General features: G+C 42.0%; 1 protein-coding gene across 2 annotated transcripts in view; it reads right to left on the reverse strand.

Moving 5' to 3' along the window:
* Positions 1-19,999, reverse strand: part of LOC122812915 — a 739,345-nt gene that overhangs the window by 596,530 nt on the left and 122,816 nt on the right. The window lies entirely within an intron of this gene.

Below are 19,999 nucleotides of genomic sequence, written 5' to 3' on the forward strand. Positions count from 1 at the left end.
ATGATTCTATCATCCTATATCCAGATATAGAGAAAAAGAAAGGGACAGTGGAATTCTAAATGAAAGACCTGCACTGGTTGAGTTTTTAACTGAATCTAGAACAGAAGCTGCTGTTAAAAAAAGGGATATATTGTAGGGCATATAAAATATTGCATGATAATTATAGGAATCAATCAGAAGAGATTAGAAAAGTTTGGGAAGAGAGATTAGATAAGCAATTCACAGTGAAACAATGGGAGGACATATATATGGCTCCCAAATATACAACAAAGTCTAGAAAATTTAGGATGTGTGCCTGAAAGTGTTTGCATAGATTCTTTTACACCCCAAGCAGACTCCAAAGAATTTTTACACAGGTAGATGGCAAATGTTCGAGTTGTGATGAAGGAAGAAAGAGGTAACTGGGAACATATGTTTTGGGAGTATAATTAGATGGCAGACTTTAAAAATTCCCTACAGAGTACTTTGTCAGGAGCACTGGGCCACCAAATAAGTGTAACTAATGAAATTATTTTTTGAACTAGGATACAGGATCTGAATTGCCTATACACAGTAAGGCATTGTTAAGTTTAATTCTGGTGGTTGCCAAAAAAGCAATTACTAGAAAATGGAAATCAAAATCTAAACCAACAATACTTGGAAGCAGTGAATACTGTAAAAGATTTAAAAGAACAGGAAGTGGGATCTTTAGAAAAGGGAAAAATGGAAATTGTGGGAACAATACGTGCAGAAAAATGTTTTGGAGGAGGAATGCGGTTTAAAAGAAGGCAGGATTTGAATACTTTATGTAATGTTGCTTATATTATACATTGTACATATTGTTATATATCTTATGCATCATCAGCCCCCTTTTTCCCATTTTCTACATGGGGTGGGGTGTTGCCATCAAGCTCAATTTAATGCCACACTCTTGTCTTCTTTGACACTCATGCCTGCCTGTTGCAGATCTTCTCTCACACAGTCCATCTACCTCTTTGCTGGATGCCTTCATTTCCTCTTACCTTCTCCCTGCCTGTCCCAAATCGTCTTCATCTGATTGTCTTCTGCTTTTCTGCACATGAGCCTGGACAACAGTAATCTGTTCTCTTTGATCTTATCTGCAATTGGAGTTTTTTGGCTTCTGCACTTATGTCCTCATTTCTTTGTCTGTCCCAGTGTGCATCCTACTATCCTTCTCAGGCACTTTATTTCCATCACCTCTAGCTTCCTCATCTGCTCTGCCTTTACTGCCCAGGTTTCTGTACCATACAGTAGTACTGGTTGCACCACTGTTTTGTACACTTTACTTTTCAGCATGTTTGGCATTCTTCTGTCATACACTACCCCTGACACTGTGCCATTTTGCTGAAGCCCCTCTGATTCTAGCTTTGATCTCTTCCTTCAGACTTCCTTTCTCCTCAACCACCCTTCCCAGATAAATTAAGCTATTAACCTATTCCACTATCTTCCCTTCTATCTCAATTCTCAGCTTCTTCTGATTTCCCCAATTTGCTGCCATTACCACTGTTTTTTCTGTACTTAGTTTCATCCCATATGCCGTCAAGTTTTGCATTCCATTCAACTATCCTTTGCTGAAGTTCTTGCTCAGAGTCTGCCTGTAATGCCACATTGTCTGCATACAGTAACTTTGTTGATCTGTCCCCTCCTACCTATTTGCTAATGCAGTCCATCACCAGTACAAACAGCAGTGGGCTCTGAGCTAAACCCTGGTGCACACTCACTCCCACTGGTAGCCCCGCTGTGAAACTGAACACTGTTCCTACTTGAGCACACAACCTGCATTAAGTCTACCACCTCAGTACTGCCCAAATCAGCTTTCTTGGGACCTTGTCATATTTTTTCTCAAGTCTAGGAATGCCCATTTGGAATCTTCCCTCATCTCTAGCTTCTTCTCAACTATCTGTCTGACTGCAAACATTGGGTCAGTTGTGCTGCATCCTGATCTAAACTGCTCATCTCCCAACTTACTTTCTACTACTCTGCATATCTGTTCATCAATCACCCTCTTCAGAACTTTCATGCAATGTGACAGGAGTTTGATACCTCTGTACTGCCACAGTTGTTGATGTCTCCTTTTCTCTTGTACACTGGCATGAGTATGCTTATTCTCCAGTCATCTGGGATATGCCTTTTTTCTCCACACTGCTACTGGTACCCTCAGGAGCCATTTCTCCCCTACCTCACCCTGCATCTTGATCATATCTGCTCTGACCTCATCTGAGCCTGCTGCTTTCCCTGATGTTGTTTTCCTTAGTACTATTCTTACTTCTAGGTGGGTTCCTCTTCTTCTCTCAATGTAGACTGTGTTTGGGGTAGTACAACTTCTGTGGGGTTTTTTTTCATTCAGAAGTTGCTGGACATACTCCTTCCATCTGCCTTTCATGTCCTGTGGACTGGTCAGCAGGTTGTTGTTGGCATCCCTTATGAAGGGTGTCTGACTGTCTTCTTTATTTCTGTCTTTGCCTTTCAATTTGTAATAGTTTCTTTGTGACACCTACTAAGTCACTTTCCAGAAGCTGGTAGAGTGCCTCTAATGCTCTGTTCTTTGCTATTGGAACTCCTTTCTTAGTTTCTTTGTTAGCCAACCAGTATTTCTTCCTAACCTGGTCCGTCTTTTCTGTCTCCCATTTTTGCCTGCACTCCTTCTTTCTTTTAACGAATTCCTAGATTTCTGTATTCCACCACCAGCTTTCCTTATGTACCTTAATTCCATACCTAGCTCTGCCACATATCTGTTCTTTAATTCTATCACATGCTGTTTTGAGGCACTGCCATTCTTCTTCAATTCCACTTATTTCCTCCTTTTCTTGGGGTGCTAGAGCCCTAAGCAATTTCTTGAACTTTTGTACTTTTTCTCCAGTCAACTCCCAGGTCTTCAGCCTGGTCTCTGTTGACCTTAGAGTCTTCTCTGACCTCTGCTTGCAGCTATTTGTGGCAACCAATGGTTTATGCTGTGGGCTGACAGTTTCATTGAGAATGACTTTGCAATCATTGATTCTACACCAGTGCCCTTTCCTTACTAGAAGGAAGTCTACATGAGTCGCATGTTGACCACTCTTGTATATGATCTTGTGACTGCCTCTCTTTCTGAACTGTGTGTTGGCTACTATCAAGCCATATGCCAGAATGAAGATTAGAATTATCTCTCCTTCTTCATTCCTGTTGCCCCATCCATGTGGACCCAGCTAGTCCTCATGTCCCATTCTGTCTGTCCCGATATGTGCATTCAAACTGTCCATTATCAACACCAACTTATGTTGTCCTGCAACTGCTGTATCAATTCACTCTTTTCCTCACTATCACATAGCCTGAGATTATGATTACTGCCATATCACTGCACTGCAGTCTGACTGCCATGAGTATGTCTCTAATTCTGATGATATCTCTCATTGCCTTCTGAAGCCTCTTGCTCACCACAATTCCCACACCATTTCTAGCCTGTCCTCCTCCTGAATAGTAGACTCTGGATCCCAAGCCAAGTGGGATTTCTGCATTGCCCTTCCATCTTGTCTACTGGATACATAGGATGTCCAGCTTCCTTCTTACCATCATATCATCCACTTCCAAGCTCCATCCTGTCAGCAACCCTACATTAAGTGTAGCAATTCTTAGTTCATGTTTGGCAGGTTGACTGGCTTTACATCCAGCTTTTGCTCAACAGAGCTATCCCAGGTAACCCAGGCTGGGCAACTGGACAGCAGGTGGCCAGTAGCTTATTGAGCCAGGGTTGCGGGGCTTTATGGTGGCCACACACTGGCCCATAGGGTCACATACACCCCTCCCACTAGTAGAGTAGGTTCCTGGCATGGATTAGAGTAGGCCTAGTCCTCAACCCACTTATCACTTGGAAATACCCATGTCCATTTGGCGACATTAGTAAACATGGCCGAATCACCTAGATCCATATTTTTAGACCATTGAGTGGGTTGCCCTGCCCCAGCGCACAACCTGTGAGCCATGTTCTCCTATCTTGAGGATGCTGCCCAGCACAGCAGATTCCCAAAATGGCTGGTCTATACTACTTTTCCCCATAGGACATCATATAGAATTTATGCTGCTGCCCACAGCTTCATTCATTCATGAGTTTGAGATGGAAAAACTCAGCATGGTTTTTAGAGGTGGGAGAAATCCAACAGAGACACAGGGAGAACATGCAAACTACAAGTATGAATTGGACGGAGGTCAAGATCAAACCTTGTACCTTGTGCGTGGGAGCCAAATAACTTAACCATTAAAGCAAATTATATCCTATAATGTTTACAAATGTGAACTTGTTAATATGGCTTGATTACTTTTATATAAATGTAAGTTTGCCTATATCACAAGTGATAATTCAATAAAGGTGCTCGAATAAAGTGTGATGAAAGGGGCAAGTTGACGAATCTCTAAATTTTTTCAGCTTTCCTTTTCCAAACTTTCCAAGGGATTTTTCCATCTCCTCATTCAATTATTGCAAAAAACAGAATAAATACTCTCAATAAAATACAGGTGAACAGATGTTTACAAAGAAATGGCAATAGAGTTCCAAAAAGAAGTCTCAAAACTCCCAAAACCAAGGACAGTCCAACAAGTCTGACTGACTGCTCAGGAAACTTTGTGAACCCCTCCCACCTTGTCCCTTTTTTCTTCCAGAAAGTCTAACTCTCTAGTTTTCTCTTTGGCAATGGTTAGTTTCAGACAAATGGATTCTGAAATAGATCCATCAGGGTTACAGATGGCAGTGGGAGGGAATTCCTCCTTTCCATGGGGTCATTCCTCATCCTCCAGAACAGACTCTTCCACTGGTTCTTCATCACATGCTGCCCCAAGGAGTAATACAAGCAGTTCCTCCATCCAAGGTGGGGAAGGGTTTTTATTCAAGGATGTTCTTAGTGGCAAAGAAAGAAAATTCTTGGACACCAGTTCTGGATCTTTCTTTCCTTAGTCTGTTTGTGATAGTGCCCACATTCAAAATGATCACTTCACAACCTGTTACCTCTTCTTTTGCTTTCAAGTTTCCTGGTAACACTAGACTTAAAAGATGCTTGTCATCACATCCCTATTTATCCAGGCTTCAGACATTTCTTAAGATTTTGTGTGCATGGATCACATTATCAATTCTCTGTCTTACTCTTTGGACTATCTACTGCACCAAAAGTGTTCACAAAGTGTCTAGCTCTAGTTACAGCTCAGTGCAGACTACATGGTACTGACACTTTCCCATACTCAGACAACTTACTTATCTTTGCAGGCAATTTTTCAAAGTGTCAGGAATCTCTTTCTCTTGGGTGCAAGATCTGTTACATAAGCTGGGATTCCAAAGAGAAAATTCAAAAGTCTTTCTTGACTCCTTCATGCAGGATTGTATTCCTGGGATGTCAACCAGATACCTCAGTTCAAAGAGCTTTTCTTCCACAGGAAAAAAAAATCTTTATCTTAATCAGACTTTGGTCACTGTGAGGGAATACCTCAGGATTTTGGGTCTCGTGGCATCATGATTCCCATGGCAAGACTCCATATGAGAGATACAGTGGTATCGAAATTCTCTTCGGTCCCAGCATCAATATCCTTTATCTTTTCAAATTCCATTGCTGGGGTTTATCAGAAGAGAAATCTTTTGGTGAAGACAACAGATATCCTTAAATCCAGGTCTCTCCATCTCCCTCCCTGCTCCAAAGCAGTCAGTCATCACAGACACTTCAGATTTGCTTAGGGAGCAGTTTCAAGAGGGTTAAAATTGCACGGGATGTGAGACACCAAAGACATAAGAAAGTGCTTAAACATCAAAGAGATGCTTGCTCTGATCAATGCACTTAACTGTCTAAAACAAATTTGGTCCCTGGGACCTCTTCAAGTCTTCACAGATAATACCACATTCATGTGTACATCAACAAGCAAGGAAGAACCAAGTCATAGTCCCTTTGCAGACTAGCCATATTAGCTTGGGATAGCTTCACCACACAAATTCACTCTACAGGCATCCTGCATTCTGTCCAAGCAAAACTGTATTCAGGACCAGGGCAGAACCTCACAAACAGAAACTAGATTGGGGGTCTGACAAGATTTAATCAACTGGCAACCTTCTCTTCCAGGACTCCATTCAAGAAAGCCTGGAGGACACATGCATTTTCCTTTTTTTTAAAACAAGAAACATCTTTATTAAATTGTCACTTATGACATAGATAATCATACATTTATATAAATGAAAATAAAACATATTGACATAATCTTAGGTTCAAGCATTACACATCACAAACCATACTGACATAATTTTAGTTGCAATGCAAACATTAGACATCAATTATAATCTACCCAATCACTGCCAGTCAAACATTACACAGCTCATTTAAATCCTGCCTTCTTTTAATCCTCATTCCTCCCCTGCATGTATTGTTCCTACAATTCCCATTTTTTCTATGTAATCTGTTCATACTCTTTTCTAAAGATCCCAATTCCAGTTGTTTTATCTCTGTTACTATACTCACTGCTTCTAGTACAGTTGGTTTAGACTTTGATTTCCATTTTCTAGTAATTGCTTTTTTGGCGGCCACCATAATTAGACTCAGCAAGGCCTTACTATGTCTAAGCAATGCCGATTCTGGATCATAGCTCAAAAAATCATTTCCCTAGTTACACAAATTTGCTCACCCAGTATATCTGATAGAGTAGTCTGCAGTGAATCTTTAGTCTGCCAACTCATTACACTCCCAGAAAATATGTTCCCAATTACATCTTTCTTCCCTATTATACTCCCAACATTTGCTGTCTACTTGAGGAAAAATTCTCTGGAATCTACTTGGGGTATAAAAATACCTATGTAAACATTTTCAAGCAAAAGTCCTAACTCCTCTAGATTTTGTTGGATATTTGGGAGACATACATATATCCTCCCATTGTTTCTTTATGAATTGCTTATCCATTCTCTCTTCCTAATCCTTTCTAACCTCCTCTGATTGATTCTTATAGTTATCATGCAATATTTTACATGCTCTACTAATTATTCCTTTTTAACAGTAGCTTCTGTTTTAGATTCTACTAAAAACTCTACCAATGATGATCTTTCATTTAGGACCCCCTCTTTATATCTCTTTGCCTATACTCTGATATCAGTCATTGATAGAGAAGGCAATTTCAAACCTGCAGTCCAAATACATTATTGGTGTCTTTCCATTCTATTACATTTCCCTCTCTAGTTATTTGCTCCCAGGACCTGGTTCCTTTGCCAGTTTTCTTCAATAAATTCTATTCCACTCTTGCCTATTGTCTGTATCTCTAACTGCAATTATCTCTTATCGGCAGAATCTCCTTTATCCATTCCCATGTTGGCTAAGTTCTTGGAATACTTTCTGCTACTTTATGAATTTATTTCCTTAAAGATCTGCATCCAATATCCCAGTCTCTCCTTGTTTCTTGAGCTTCCCCTCTGTTTCATCACCATCTCTTTCCACTTTGAATTTTAGATTTCTGCTTGGGCTATGTATAGGAGCCTTAACTGTGTAGTGCTGAAATACCCTTACAAGTTGGGTAATCACAGATGCCTTTTCCTTACCTTGGACAGGAATATTCCTGTATGCTTTATCACCCTTTTCACTAATATCCACAGTATTTCTGAAGATTCAGAAGGAATTCACCAAGATCATTGCAGTGACTCCCTTTAGACCCGGGCAAGCATGGTTCTCTCTTCTTTTAGAAATGTCCATGGGCAAGTACCACAAAGTTCCTCACAGACTGAATCTACTCACACAAGAACAGGGATGTTTGATACACCCTGATATCAATCAACTTCAAATGACTGCCTGGATGATACGGTCTTAATTCCTTTTAGACACCTGTTTACAGAGGACATTCAGTAGGTACTAATGGAGGCAAGAAAGCCTACTGCTAGAAAATCATATATTAGCAAATGGAAATGGTTTTCTAGTTGGTGCCAACAACATAATCAGCACCCAGGGCTAGTTGTTCTTTGGTTCTACAATATTTGTGTGTGTTACTATCCTATAGCCTTTTTTATTCTTCTATCAATGTTCATTTATCAGCCAATTCAGCATGAGTGTCCACAGATCCTAGTCTTTCAATGCAATCTCATGTCAAAATACTTTTAAAAGGGTTTTGCATAAGAGGCCTCCAAGAAAACTGATGGCCCCTCCTTGGGATCTAAATTTAGTGTTAGATAAGCTAACACTTGCTTCATTTGAAGCAGTTAACCTGGCTGACTTGAGGTTCTTAAGATAGAAAGCAGTTTTGCAGATGACTCTGACCTCTGCAAGAAGGGTATCTGAGTTACAAGCTCTTATGGTGAGTCAACCATATCTCATTTTTCATAAGGATAAGAAGCCTTGGAGAACTAACCCTTCTTTTATGCCTAAAGTGGTATCAATGTTTACTTTAAACCAAACTATCCATCTCCGTGTTTTCTTTCCTGAACCTAAAAATGAGGGAAAAAGGATATTCCATACCTTAGATATCCACAGACAACTCAGGTACTATCTTGACAGGACTAAATTTTTCACGGTCGTCTAAGGCTTTTACCTTTTGTTAGACTCATCATAACAAAACTAGTCCACGCAGGGTCACGGCTCACTCTACCAAGGCCATGGCTTCATCTATGACTTTTTGGAAAGGGTTGGGTTCTAGAAGTATTCTAGAAGCTGCTACTTGGTCCTCTGTACATACTTTTATAAAGCACTATAAACTTGATTCCTTCTCTAGGTCCCCGTCAGGGTTTGCTAGGACTATTCTACAGGGGTTCCTGGACTCTTCTCCTTCCATCTCCCAAATGTAGTAAGCTAGGGTAATATACCCATATAGCTAGGGCTACTGCAGCAGTGATCAATATGATGAACATAGTACAGCTGTGAAACTAAAACTTACCATAACAGTAGATGTTCAAATGATCACTGCTGCAGTAGCCCCCCCCCCATTCATCCCCCTTTTTTTGGTGTGTTTTTTAATGTCAGGGTGTGGACTTTTATTTTTTGTTATTCGTAGCCTTGTCCTTTCGGGATTCAGTCTCCCTCTCTCTGCTGGCAGGCAAGCTCTGAAGGGCTTTGTGCCCAAACTTGTCTTTTAGTCAACACAGCTCGAGATGCTTAACAGTTTGGGTGAGTGGAAGGTGCCCTTGAAACTTTGGAAGCTGGTCAGCTGTTATGTCCTTGCTAGGATATAACTCGTGTGTGTATATATATATATATATATATATATATATATATATATATATATATATGGATTCACTTCATAACACTGAAAGCTCAAAACACTGAAACTCAAAACACTGAAAACACATATCATACATATACTGAGTTTAAACAACATAAATCATAGCACCCCTGCACCTCCACAGCCCCCCAACATTCCCTTCTACTTATATATATCAACTCCAAGATTGCACATCACTTCACTAAGTGCAATCTTGGAGATGATATATTTAAGTAGTAGGGGGTGTGGGGGGGTGCAGGGTGCTTGCCCCCCTGCTTATACTTGGTGGAAAGTGCTATGATTTATGTTGTTTAAATTCAGTATATGTATGATATGCGTTTTCAGTGTTTTGAGTTTCAGTGTTCTGAGTTTTCAGTGTTTTGACATTTCAGTGTTTTGGTCTTCTATATTATGAAGTTTTCTCATTTTCAGTGTTTTGAGCTTTCAGTGTTATGAAGTGAATCCATATATATATATATATATATATATATATATATATATATATATATATATATATATATATATACATACACACACATATACATATCTCACTACTGCATCAGTCATCATTCAAACATCTACTGTTTTGGTACGTTCAACTTATACAAATGTACTTTCTGGACTCTCCTAACCCTTGGTGTATCTAGGAAGGAGGAGAAAGCTGTAAGATGCACAATGGGATGTGAAACAGTGCAAATAATGCAAAACCAGTGCAGAACAATATAATACAACATAGTACTATAGCTCTATCATATTTAAGGAGGCAGTGAAAGTTACAAGACAGTGCAAACACATGAAACTTTTATACAGTACAGCACAGTAAAGTATAATATACTATACAATACAGAACTGTTCAATATACCTCAATACAGTACAATCCAGTATGGTTCAGTATGGTATATTACAATACAATACAGTATTATAAAGATTAGCAGAACAGCCGCCAGAGATGCCAAGCACTATCAACCAAAAGCACTCAATTTGTCTACAGCATGAGAGTGCCTAAGCAGCATGCATGGATACTACAATGTGAGATCATACTGAATGACTAGGCAGCAAACACAGATATCACAGTACTATAATCCAAACACCAACAATACAAAATACAACTGTCTTCAAGACATCAAGTGGTGATTAACAGGCAAAATGTCAAAATATTCTATGTAGTGGAAAATATTGTACAATACGATATGCAAAATGCTACAAGAGCAGTAAGGTAACATAGGCAAAGTGCCACAATACAGTACTCAATGCATCTACAGCAAGCTCAGACACCTCAGTAATAATTACAGTGGATAAAAAGTACAGTTGTGTATACTTACTATAAATGTAGATGTTCGAGTGTATTCACTGTTGCAGTCATCACATTTGGGTTATCCCTGCCAGGGTAGCCCTCGGCTGGCCCGAATACCAGAGGCTTAGTATTTCTGTTTCTGTTACTGTCGCTTCAGGACTGACGTCAGGTCGTCAGTAGTATAAAGTAAGGCAGCCGATGCCATGACATCAGTTTTTCTTGCCCTAACCTGTCAGGAGCCCCCAAGTGGGACCCAGGTTCTGGTGGAAGAACCCCAATAGTAGAAAGTAAATACCAATATGTCCCTTGTAAGGAAAGAGAAGAAAGAAGAGGGGGATGTTTGGGAGGGAAACCAGGACTGCAACAGTGAATATACTCAAACATCTACATTTATGGTAAGTGTTCACAACTGTACTATGTTCTTTGTGTTTCACTGTTGCAGTCATCCCATTTGGGTTGATTCCCAAAGCTGAGGAAAAGGGTGCAGGCAGTCAAGGAAACTAGGGGTTGGCTAGGATACCCTGCAAGACTGCAGAGGCAAACCCTGCCCTGGATTTAGAGAAGATAGGCAGATGGTAATGTTTGGTGAAGGTGTGTACAGATGTCCAGGTGGCAGACTCCAGGATGTCCCTGGTGGGGACTCCTCTGAAGAAAGCTGCAGAGGTGGAGGCTGCTCTGGTGGAGTGAGTCCTGACCCCCTTGGGGGAGGCTTTTCGTGTTATTTGTAGCAGAAATGGATGCAATGTGCTATCCATTTGGAGATGGCTTGTTCGGAGATGGCTTTACCCTCTGCCCCTGCAGCAAAGCTAACCAGCAATTGATCAGACTTTCTGAAGGATTTAGTCCTGTCTAGATAGAATCTGAGCTGTCTGTGCACATCTAGAGAGTGCAGGATCCTTTCCCCCTTGTTCTGTGGGTTAGGGAAAAAGGTGGGCAAATGAATGGATAAGTTGAAAGCCAGACTGGACACCACCTTGGGCATGAAGGATGGGTTAGTCCTGAGGGATACCCTGTCAACATGGAAGATGATGAAGGGTTTCACAGCCATGAGTGCTTGCAGCTCGGAGACCCTTCTGGCTGAAGTGATGGCCAGAAGGAAAGCCGTCTTCCAGGAGAGAAATTTTAGCTCTGCTGAGAGGCAGGTTCAAAGCCAGGGAGGGTGAGCTTTTCCAACACAAAGTTAAGGTCCCAAGCTGGGGTTGGTGCTCTTCTGGGTGGCCTCAAGTTGCTAGCCCCTCTTAAGAACTATTTGATCAGAGGGTGTGTGAAAAGGGGCTGCTCAGTGGGAAAATGAGCAGAGATAGCAGAGGCATGAATTTTAATAGTGGAAAAGGAGAGTCCACTGTGCAGCAGGTCAGCTAAGTAATTTAGGATGAGAGGGAGGGAGGGCTGTGCCATATTGGCTCCCTTAGCCTGAATCCAGATGCAGAACCTTTTCCATTTGTCAGCATAAGACTTCCTAGTGCTAGGGCGCCTGGCCTCATGTACAACATCTAGAACCTGTTTGCTGAGGTTGGCAGACTGATCGGGGTTTAGGGAATAAATCAAGCTGCCAAACTGAGTGCCTGGAATTGGGGATGCATGAATTCCCTTTTCCTCTGAGTCAGGAGGTTTGGAATCTGAGGGAGATGCCAAGGTGGCAGAAGGGACAGGCTGCGCAGCAAGGGGTACCACTGCTGGTGAGGCCAGTCTGGAGCTATAAGAACTGTCCTTGGTTTTTCCTCCTTTATTTTGAGCAGTACCCTGGGGATGGGAGGTAGTGGAGGAAAAGTACAGACCTATAGATTGACCCAGGGGGAAGGACAGGGCATCCACTTTCCAAGTCATGCAGTGATGCTCCCTGGTGCAGAACTTGCTGAGCTGATGGTTGGTGTAGGGGGCAAATAGGTCAACCTTCAGTGTGCCCCATTTCTGAGTTATTAGGGCGAAGGTTCTTCTGTTAAGCTGCCACTCATGTGGGTCCAGAAGATTTCTGCTTAAGTGATCTGCCACAGAGTTGAGAGAACCCAGTAGGAATTGTGCTAACAGGTGGAGTTGCATGGCAGAGGCTGTGTGCCAAAGGGTCATAGCCAGCCTGCATAGAGGGTAGGACTGAGTCCCTCCCTGCTTGTTGATATCCCACATCATAGTTGTGTTGTCTGTTTTGATCAGGAGAGTCCCTGGGGAGAGAAGGGTCTTGAAAGGTATCAAGGCATGCTGGACAGCTATCACCTCTTTTTGGTTGATGTGCAGATGGGTTTCCTGTGGACTCCATTGGTCCTGTATGCACCTGCCATCCAGGTGTGCAACCCAGGCATAATCTGATGCATCTGTGGTGAGGGTCTGGGTAATGTGGGGTGGTGTAAAAGTTAGTCCTTTGTTGAGGGAACATGCTGTTGCCCACCAAAGAAAATATTTTCTGAGGCAAGGTATTATAGGTATAAGAGTCTCCAGGTCTTCAGAGTGTTGACACCAAAGGCTTTTTAGGTACCACTGAAGTTTCCGCATATGCAGTCTGGCATATGGAAGGAGTAGAATGCAAAATGCCATGAACTCCAGAGCTTGCAGGATTTTCCTTGCAGATAGTTGGGGTCTGGTGGCTATTTGAGAGAAGTAGGCTGCCAAGAAGGTTTGCTTTTCTGGTGTAAGGAATGCCATCTGGGTGTCCAGGCTTGTTCCCAGGAATATAATTTTTGGGTGGGTACCTGTTTGGATTTTTTTTCATTGATTGTGTACCCTAGGGAGGTTAGTAGGGACTGTGCAAGGGCCAGGTGTTTGAGCAGCTTTTTCTGACTGTCTGCTTGAATTAGACAGTCATCTAAGTATGGGTAAATCTGGATATTCCTTTGTCTGCAAAAGGCAATGGCTGGAGCCAGACATTTTGTGAAAACTCTGGGAGCAGTAGATAAGCCAAAGGGAAGGGCAGAGAACTGAAAGTGCTAAGATCCTGCCCTGAAACAGAGATATTTCCTGCATGATTCCCTGATAGGAATGTGGAGGTAGGCATCTTTTAGGTCTAGGGTGGCTAGCCAAGCATCCTTGGAGAGCATGGGAAGCAGCTGCTGGAGGATGAGCATTTTGAATTTTGGGATCACCAGGAAGGTGTTTAGAATGGCTAGCTCAAGGATGGGGCACCAGTTGCCCTCTTTCCTGGGTACCAGAAAAAGTCTGGAGTAGAAACCTTGGCCTTTCTGTTCTGCAGGAACGTGCTCTACTGCCCTCATGGAGTGCAGGAAAAGGACTTGCTTTTGCGCCTCTGCCCATTGGTTTTGAGGTAGATCTGGGAACCCTTTCGGAGTTGGAAGGGTGTGGAGAATAAATCTGTATCCCTGGGACACTATGTTGAGAACCCAGCGGTCACTGGTAATGGTGGCCCAGGTGTTTGCATGAAAGGAGAGTTTTCCTCCTAGGGGTAAGTGGAGGTGGGCAGAGGGAGGGGGTGGGGGAGGAGAGTCATTGTGAGTTCTTACCATAAGGGGTGGCTTAGAACTCCCTGGTTTTGAAGTGGAGGTAGTCCACTGCTTAGATCTCTGCATTCCCTGTGGCTGCTGTCTGTGGGGTCTGGTTCCCCGGAGTCTGGGCTGAACTGTCCTGGTGGGAGCAGGAAAGGGCCAGTGCTTGGAGATACAATGCCTGCTGAACCTGGGTGGCTGGACCTGGAAGGAATCCTTAACTGTCTGCATAGATTTTGCTTTTTCTTCCATCTCCTGCCTTAGTGCCAAATAAGTTGTCTTTGTGCAAGGGGGCATCCAACAATTTAGATTTAACGTAGTCTGGCAAGGGCTGGTCCTTAAGCCATGCATGCCTTCTAAGGACAGAACCAGTGACTGCTGCCCTGCCAGAAGCTTCTTCTTTCGACTTTTCCCAGTTAAGGGTCGCCACAGCGGATCACCTGTCGGCTCATGATTGGCAATGGAGTTTTACAGTGTCGAGTTGCCAGCCCGGTGCCCAACCTTCCACAGAACACACACACATGCACACACTCACCACCTAGGGCCAATTTAGAGTGTCCAATCCACCTACAGCATGTCTTTGGGATGTGGGAGGAAACCGGAGCACCCGGAGGAAACCCACGCGACTACAGGGAGGACATGCAGACTCCACACAGAAGGCACTCCAGCCGAGGATCAAACTGGAGAACCTCTTGCTGTGAGGCACCCTGCAAGAAGCTTCTAGGGCATCAAAACCACAGTGCAAGGTGTGTTCAGTTACTTGACTTGCAGAATGCATTAACTCTTGTAACTCTTTAGATTCTGCACAAGCAGGAAAGGAAGACATTTTTTCTTTGAGGAGTTCCAGGCTATGTTGTTGAAATTTTAGCATATGGAACTGACAATTTAGTGCTCTGATAGCAAGAGTAGCTAAGGTGTATACTTTTTTACCCCATCTGTCTAGCACTCGGGAATCCCTATCGGAGGGGGTGGGATTCTTAGCAGAGGTTGCTTTAATTCCTTTAGGCCCTTGAGAAATTACCTCAGGGTCAGCAGTAGGATTTTTAAAAAGAAATTTGTGTGAGTCAGGGACTCCGTAATACCTGTCTGGTTTTCCGGATGCAGGAGGGAGGATGTCAGGAGTCATGCTGGATTCCAGGAAAACATCCTCCATAACATCCATGACTGGGAGGACGGCCACAGATCTGTGCTGTGGAAGATCTAAGAATTTCCTGAGTCTCTTTTTAGACTGAGGGTAGTCCTGACTTTCCCACTGGAAATGTTCCCTTAAGGTGTGAAAGGTTTCACCAAAGGAAAAATCCTCTGGGGGAGAGGCTGAAGGAATGGAATCATCTGCATTAGAATCCTCATAAGCAGAGAGGGGTTGCATGTCTTCATACTTAGATGCATCAGAGTCATCGGACTCCTGTTCAGACAAAACTACAGGGGACAGATCTCTTTCTTTTGGAAGGGGTAGCTTGGCTTCCCTGATCAGCATGATAAGGTCTTCCAACATTTTAAGCATTTGAGACTTGTGACAAGGAAGCAGGTGCCTGAGATTGGGTCGTCAGTTTCCTGGGTGTGGTTCGTAACCTGGGCCTAAGAAACTCGGTAGTTTTCGAAAGAACGGTAGTCGTGAATGAAGTCGGTTAGTGGCAAGCATCGGTACTGCGAAGGACTTCCTCGAAAGCTGGTGCCTGCTCAGTGGCTCCGGACCCATCCAAGGTAGAGATGACCGCAGGATTCTTAGTTGAAGAAGAATTTTGCAGCATACTGGGTTCCGAAAGGGTCTCGGTAGTGGCCTGTGAATTCACAGAAGTGGGAATCAGGGGCTGCGAAAGCACCTCACTGAGGACCAGAGAACTGATGACTAGCTTAATGAGAGCGTCGTCAGTAGGTTTGGACCTATGCGGTCTGTCTCTGTCTTTATTTTTACGTTTTTTTTTCAGAAAATCTGCTGTCGGATGGCTTACTGAAGCCATATCGGAAATCGAGGACTGTAAGCGACTATATCTAGCTACAATAAGGGCCCGGCGACATATAATTCTGTTGTTGAACAAAGCAAAAAAGTGACAGTGGGGAACGTCATGGTCTGGGCCTAAGCAAGTGACGCAGTAAGAATGAAAGTCTCGGTGTGGTATTTGCTTTCCACAGGTCAGACAATTGTTAACTTTTTTTTACATTGGTTAGTGCAAGAAAAATGGAACCCCAACAGGGTATTTAGCTTTAGAAGACTTCAGCTTCAATTCGGAAGATGAAACTCAGGTAGCAGCCGACTGGCACTCATGTGAGCTGCTTCTGCTTCGGGCTCCATGTCAAGAAAGACTGATGTAATGGCGTCGGCTGCCTAACTTTATACTACTGACGACCTGATGTCAGTCCTGAAGCGACAGCAATGGGCGCAGAAATACTAAGCCTCTGATATTTGGGCCGGCCGAGGGCTACCCTGGCAGGGATAACCCAAATGTGATGACTGCAACAGTGAAGCACAAAAAACATCTAGAAGTAATGCAGCAAGGTGTGTGGCAATATCACAGCAAGGCTACAATACAGCAAGTCAGTAAACAATCATCTAAAGAATGGCTGCAATATAGCAGGGCAGAAAGCAACCAGCCACGGTAATAATACAGTTTTGGTAGGATGGCAATCAATCAACCACAGTCCAGAAACAGACAGCAGGGAATAGCAATTATCGAACCTAAACCAAATGTCACTAGCTGACAGAAGTTGCTGCACCACATACTGAGGTGCAGCCAGGTGCAGGCAATCACTGTGGTGTACAAATCCAGGGAATAAGGGATGAGAGGAATAGGACAATTAACACGATGAGTACTTGATACTGTTGAGGGAATAGGGGATAAGAGGAATAGGACAGTTACCAAGCTGAGTACTTGATACATTGTATGTGCTTCAGTACTATGTTATATATTCTGCAAATCTGCTCTGATAAGTGCAGAACTTCCCAAATACTGTGGGACTTTTTCCAGTCAAATCCACTACCAGAATTCAATGAAGGTTTGCCATGTCGCACAGCATATAGAGGGGAGGTAAGCTCCACAATACAGCATGACAGTAAAAAAAAAAAAAAAATCACACATGGCATACTCATTAGAATATAGAGCAAAAGAGAAATTGCTAACAAATGCAATGAAAGTCTAAAAGCTGGTGCTGTGGCATAGAGAGATAAAACCCTGTCTACGGCCCAAGTGATCAAATAGTAGCTCAGACATCTGAGGTGCTGGGAATGAAGATGGGCACGCCCTTCCTGGTGAGAGGGGCATGTGCACAGCTGCACTTCATGGATGATTTCAGGAGGAGGTTAGAGACATTCAGGGGTGTTACCTTTGAGGAGACAGGGCATGGGCTCAGCTACTATGAAGACAGGATATTACATCAGCACTTCCATCGTGTATTCATTATGTGTGTGTATGTGAGGGTGGGAACTTAATACCTCATACTCCTCACTAGCCATGAATTATGTCAGGGAAAGTGAGGGGAAGGGGTTGCCTGGTTAAGTAGACCTGGTGAACAAGGAGGGGCTTTTGGGTCAACTGATGGTCAAGTGCGAGGGAGGTCAAAAAAGTTAAAAACAAATGCATTAACAATCAGCATGCAGTTTAGTTCAGTATAATGTGAAGTAATACTCATGTTGAATATATTTTCTTTCATTGTAACAGTTTGTCAAGACACATTCTCTCAAAAACCATATCAATGGAACATATAGCTGACAACCCAAAAAAAAAAAGCAAGTGCTTTTGCAGGGGGCAAGCCGCCCTGCACCCCCATGTGAGAGACTGTATCCCCTACACTCCAATCTGATATATGTATATATATATATATATATATATATATATATATATATATATATATATATAGGCATATATATGCATACACACACACACACATATATATATATATATATATATATATATATATACATATATGATATATATATATATATATATATATATATATATATATATATATAATTATATATCTATCTATATATATATATATATATATATATATATATATATATATATATATATATATACATGGGTATGTGTATCTACCAAGTCTGAGCTCACACAACACGAGTGAGGAAAAGGAATTTTCATATCCTTCTGTTCTCCAATTTCACATGAAAGTACACAGAATAGAGTTCTACACTATTCGATGAAAGGGAATTAATTCAAACAAGTCGAAAAATTCCCTTTCTATGACTGGACTTTTATTCTAAAGGTATGGTAAACTTTACCACATATTAGAATGGACTTTGCATAACAAAAATAGTACTGAAGGGTTATTACAGCTACTGTTGAATCTGATGCAGCTGAATCTGACTCAGTAACTAATTTGGAAAAAAGAGCAGGGGTGTATGAGGGATTTATTATAATCTGTACTATGGCAGTAGGATATAAATAGGGAAGCTGGTACAATTAAAACTACAACAGATGGAAAATGTAGAAACAGAGAGGAGAAAAAGTATCAATGCAGCTGGTGATAATATTTCAGGAGATTAGGAAAGGCAAAGAAGGGTGGTGAAGAGGACAGAAGAGTAAAGAACACAATGAAACGTATAAGAAAATTAGGAATATATGAGCACAGATGCCAAATGACTAGTTTAAAATAAAGACAGCACATTGGCTGCTGTAGGTTAAGTATGATGTGCTAGTAAAGGTAAATGGTTCTAGGGATGATTTGTAATGTGTCAGGTTAGGTCACAGGTGCAGTGTTTGCATTCCTTCCAAAACTTTGAAGGTGTTAGTAGAGGGACCACTACGACTTGTGATATGAAAGTGGAAAGATCTTCGTGTCTTAGACCTCATCACATTTCACAGATTACATTTTCTCAGATGTGGATCAAAAGCATATCAGCGCCACTATTTTCAGTGATCAACCTCAAATCTCTAATGGACTCCTCCCTGTTCTCCCTTGGCAAACAATTCTAATGGTCTTTCAGTATCCCAAATTGACTGGCTCCATTCAAATATAAAATGTTATCCAATATTAATAGAAGCTAAAATCTAGAGCTCTATTTTCAGCATCACCTTTTTCCTTAATTTACACAATTTCTCATGCACATTAAAAAAGCATGGATATGTACATCACAACCTCTTACCACAAGAAACCTTGACAAAGGCTCAAAAATATGGACATATTTTAAATATTGCTCTTAGAAAGTTGCTAGAATAGCAGGTCTTTCATTTCTCTGCATTTTCGGAAGAATACCAAGTCTGAAACTCAAATGTCTTCATTATTTATTTAATTTAATCCTTAATGATTTGCTAGATAACCACAAATGTTATGAGGAACAGACCAAAAATATGAGGCAAAAATCAGAACATTTAGGTTCATAGGTTCATAGGTAGGTACTAGGCTATTGGCCCTAGGGCCTATATAAGCCCAGCCAAAAAGGTACCTTGGCTTTCACCACCCAAAAAAATAATTTTCCTGTGCCCCTGTCAAGCAGAGCCACAGAAGTGATCCCTGGGGTGAATTTCCTATTTCCCATCCAATCATCAAGACTTTTCTTGAAGAGTGCTAATGATGAGCTCTGTTTGACATAGATAGGTAGTCTGTTCCAGAGTATGGGAAGTCTCTATTTTTTCTTGGGTCTGGGTATGACATAGCTTTGTATGTTAGGCAGAGATCGTCTCGGAGTAGGCGATGTGCAGCGGAGTAAAGCTGGAGTTTTTTGAGACGGTCTGTGTAGGGCATCTGTTTGAGGCCAGTAATCCTCTTTGTGAGGTATTTCTGCGGCCTTTCCAGTTGTTGTAGATGTCTTGTGAGGTACATACCAAAAGAAGCATTGTACTCTATAATGGGTCTAATGAGTGATGAGTAGAGGGGAACAATGACCTCTTTTTTTCTGAATGAGAAACCTTTTGTGATGAGGTGTGCCACATAGAAGGATTTCCTGACCACTGTGGCAATGTGATTATCAAAGGAAAGACTACTGTCCACCTGTGTCCCAAGGTCTCTTATCACACTTTCAGTGTTAAGTAGACTACCGCCTATGTGGTAGTTCATGGGTGCAAAGTTTTTACCAAAGGGAATGACAATGCACTTTTTGGCATTGAGTTTGATGCTATGGCTTTGACACCAGGCATCTGTCTCA

This window comes from Protopterus annectens, chromosome 10.part0, assembly GCF_019279795.1.
Source record: "Protopterus annectens isolate FY-2018-M chromosome 10.part0, PAN1.0, whole genome shotgun sequence".
In the NCBI taxonomy this organism is placed as follows: domain Eukaryota; kingdom Metazoa; phylum Chordata; order Ceratodontiformes; family Protopteridae; genus Protopterus; species Protopterus annectens.